Source organism: Struthio camelus, chromosome 11, assembly GCF_040807025.1.
Source record: "Struthio camelus isolate bStrCam1 chromosome 11, bStrCam1.hap1, whole genome shotgun sequence".
Classification (NCBI taxonomy): domain Eukaryota; kingdom Metazoa; phylum Chordata; class Aves; order Struthioniformes; family Struthionidae; genus Struthio; species Struthio camelus.
This window is the reverse complement of record NC_090952.1, coordinates 2029708-2033906: the sequence shown is the minus strand read 5'-3', so window position 1 is coordinate 2033906 and position 4199 is coordinate 2029708. Positions and strand designations below refer to the sequence as shown.

Below are 4199 nucleotides of genomic sequence, written 5' to 3'. Positions count from 1 at the left end.
CAGCACCTGGTTGCTGAGAATTTAAATGGAATCATGCAGAAGAAAACAGATGATGGTAAGATAGTTTAGCACAGCATTAGGATGGTAAATAGAGCAGGACTGCACAAATAGAGGCAGCCAGGAAAACTTCCATATTCCATTATGATCTCCTTCCCCATTTGAAAACCCAATATGAGGTTTTAACAGCATGCCATGCTGGCTTTCTAGGAAGTAATGTGCTTTAAATAGATTCAAACCATCACAGTGTTGTTCCTATTAAAAAGCACATACTCACTTCCAGCTCACCATAAAATTCAGGACTTAAATCCCTCCTATCCACTAAAGTTACTCGACCTACATAAGTAAGTGCTGATTGATGGATTCAGGAGCGATGGACAGCAAGGCAGGGGAAGGCACCAGCAAGCCCAGGTGTGAGGAACCACAAGCCACGCGTTGCACAGGGCAGGCAGAGAAATTGCTGTGATGGTGACCGGCTGGAGCGCAACCTGGCCGATCAGAGGTCTCAGAGGTAGTCACGGAGAAGATGAGGGTGAGTAGCTGCTATTTCCATTCCCGAAGAGGTAGAGCTTGGTGCCTCTGGTTCGAGGTCAGTGTGAGTCGTAAGGAAACTGCCTCATACTTTAGAAAATGTTTGAGGAAATCCAATATATAATCCAGAAATTACTATCTGGCCGAAAATTAATTTCCCACCACGACCAAAATGCATTTTTGGCTAGCGATTGCAGCCCTCTTTCAAAAGTTTCTGCCTCATATGGCTCAAATAGCACAAACCAGGAGCAGTGAATGCTCAGAGTGAATAGTGTGAAAAACAAACAAACAAACAAAAAAAACCAGCTGAGCCTTGGGAACTGAAGCTCTTCAGTAAATAACAACATATCTAAAGTGTTCAAGGAAAACCAGAGTTTGTCCATGAATGATTTATCCCACTGCCTTACCCAGGAGGTCAGATTAGGCGATCGTAAAAGTCTGTTAAGATTAATGTCTTTAAGAATTAGCCAGGAAGGAAGTAGCACTGTAGCTAAAATTCCTCAGCCTGGTGCTTATGTTAGTAATTGCAAATCAGACCTCCCTTATGTTAGTAATTGCAAATAAGACACGTATTTATACCACTGTTGGGTAATCCTTTATTTTGGACACGTTTATGTCATGCACAGACTACTACTTTGTAGTAGTACAGTCCATAACACATAAATATTAGCACAGGAACTTTTTATCTCTACCCGTTTTAAGGCACTTCAATACATTATGCCGGTTTACTTCTCCACTCCCCCAGCAGCTGAAGAGCTGAGAAAACTGTTTCCTGATCCCAAAAACATTTTCAAAAAAATTTAAAAGTCTTATTCTAAAACCAGAGGAAAGTTAACATAAAAATAATGTACCTAAGGCAAAATAAATTCTCTTCTTTCTCTCTCTATAGATATATAAGTGTGCATATCTATGTATATATATATATATACATGTATATGGGTGTATATATATATATTTAGATAGCTTCAAATAACTTTGCTTCAGTTTCAACTTTTAAATCTTTTAACTAATTTTCAACCTTTTTTTAAATGAAAAGACATTGGAAGCCCTCTTCCCCAAAATGTCAAGACCCAGGTTATGCACCAACCATTTCAAACCCTTTATGCACTCAGCAGCTTTCCAGACAAAGGATTCATTGAAGTCACATACACCTCTTCAAGCATCTGTATTTTTAAATTAAAAGAAAGGGAGAATTTAATCAGGGACTTCCCAGCAGGTTGGAGGAGGTGCAGGCTTGTGCGTAGGGAAGGACCTAGGTGATGGGCTCCAAACAGCAGCTCTGACAGGGCAGGTGCCAGCAGGACTGCAGCCTTTCCAGAGAGGTCCCATAAACCCAGCAGATGACAGAGCTGCGTTTTCAGATTGAAAGCATCACATTCAGCACCAACCCCTGTCATGATAACCTATAGCTCTAAATGGAGAGAGTTTAGACAACATTTTTTCTCCCAGTGTGCTAAAATACGTAATTTGGCCTAACCCTTTAGGTCTGTTCCAGCCACTTCAGGGCAGAAGGTCAGCAATAAACTCTTTGCATCTCCAGCACAGCGCTTCCCCTCCAGGCAGATGCTGGTAGGACCCATTCCCTGGCTCTGTGGTGAGTAGGATGCTTGGCTCACAGACCCTCCATCATATCTGCTGTGCTAAAACCCATGCACCATTCTTTCTCCTACTTCACTTCCCAGGTCCCTAATTTCTAGGAGGATCTATACTTGAGCTTTCCAGTGGGTCTGGCTCCTGGCTCTGACATACCTGCACTGTCATCCTGATTTAATCCTTTTTGCTAGAAAGAGAGAATTGCCTCATTAGTCCCAATTTTACAGCTCCTGTGTTTATGCACCCAATGACTGCATGGCCCTTCTTTTTAAAGCACTGCACCAGGGACCCATGGTAATTACTTATGCAGTGAGGCTCTAAAACCTTTCTGGACCCACTGCTTTCCAGTGAAACCTGACTGTGTGACCAATCTGCACTGTTATTTAAATAAGCCTGGCTTATTACAGAATCCAGACTGTCCCATCATGCCTATCCTGAACTATTCTTTAGATATTGCCAAGATGATCTGTGTCAGTCACTTACTTTAAGAGCAGCGATTTCATATTCTCTTGCAGATCACTGATGAAAATAGTAAGGAGCCTTATACAGATCCCTTTTGGATCCCTGAGGAACATCCTAATTCCTGTTGATTCTCTGCTGATTGCCAACGGTCTGAGTTAGCTGTCCATATAAGGACATGTTCCTGAGCCTGCTTATCCAGAAGATGGGAAACAGAAGCGACTGATCAGATATAATGAACCAGCATTTCTGACATGCTGGATGCACTGACTGAAAACCTCATAGAATCACGGAACCACAGAATGGCCAAGGTTGGAAGGGACCTCTGAAGATGATCTAGTCCAACCCTCCTGCTCAAGCAGGATCCTCTAGACCACGTTGTCCAGGATCGTGTTCAGATGGTTTCTGAATATCTGTAGCGAAGGAGACTCCACAACCTCTCTGGGCAACCTGTTCCAGGGCTCTGTCACCCTCACAGTAGAAAAGTTTTTCCTCAGGTTCAGACGGAACTTCCTGTGCTTCAGTTTGTGTCCATTGCCTCTTGTCCTGTCGCTGGGCACCACTGAAAATAGTCTGGCTCCATCCTCTTGACACCTTCCCTTCAAATACTTAGTTGATAAGATTCCCTCTCAGTCTTCTTTTCTCCAGGCTGAACAGGCCCAGCTCTCTCTCAGCCTTTCCTCACAGGAAAGATGCTCCAGTCCCCTCATCATCTTCATAGCCCTCCGCTGGACTCGCTCCAATAATGCCATGTTTCTCTTGTACTGGGGAGCCCAGAACTGGACCCAGTACCCCAGATGTGGCCTCCCCAGGGCTGAGCAGAGGGGAAGGATCACCTCCCTCCACCTGCTGGCAATGTTCTTCCTAATGCAACCCAGAAGAACTTCCTCCTTCTTCCAGCAGAAGAGGTCAATAGTGTTCAGATCCCTTAGTTTGGGTTAGTAGAGAAGTGAACGCTTAAAGCCACAGAGAGAGAAGAGGCCAGCAAATAGGCAGCGTCTGCAAGGCCCACAGCATGGTGCAACTTTCTGCCAGAGGACCCAGAGCTGTGGCGAGTGCATGGAGAGCCTTGCCCTTTCTGAAGTGCTGAGAACAGCAACCTCTTCAGCACCTCCAGCCTGCAACAATGAAAACAATGTGTTTAAGTTATCCTATCCCAAGCGTCTCTCCCCATCGCTGCACTTCACTGCCTAGCCGAGCCTTTCAGCTAAACAAACATTTGTTTTAATAGAAGGCTATTACCGAAATGTTTATTTCATCCCCACCAAAAAAGGAATAAAAATGAAAAATTGTGTTTTTTATTTACTTATAAGAGAGGCAGTGTGGGAGCTAATGTTCTGTGCCGGCTTGTCTCAGGAACAGCTGTCCCCTCTGCTGTAAACTCTCCATAAAGACAACGAATAAAAATGACAGAGAGAAGGAAAGGAAATCAAGGAACTATTATTGGGCAACTTTGTTACAGTGCTTGTTACAGCAAGCATCATCTGGATGTATTTTAACCACTCTGGCTTCTTGCAATGACATTGCAGTGGGATACCATATTTAACCCAAAAAAACCACAGTTCAGGAAGCCCGAGGATAATTAGGAGCTGTTTGATCCAGACAAGCCATAGCTATAA

At 43.8% G+C, this 4199-nt stretch overlaps 1 long non-coding RNA gene across 1 annotated transcript; it reads left to right on the top strand.

Moving 5' to 3' along the window:
- Positions 1-222: 222 nt before the first annotated feature.
- On the top strand, positions 223-3769 carry LOC138068762 (uncharacterized). Its single transcript, XR_011143510.1, has 3 exons — positions 223-529; positions 2013-2122; positions 2637-3769. It is a non-coding gene; the product is annotated as an uncharacterized lncRNA (long non-coding RNA).
- Positions 3770-4199: the final 430 nt, after the last annotated feature.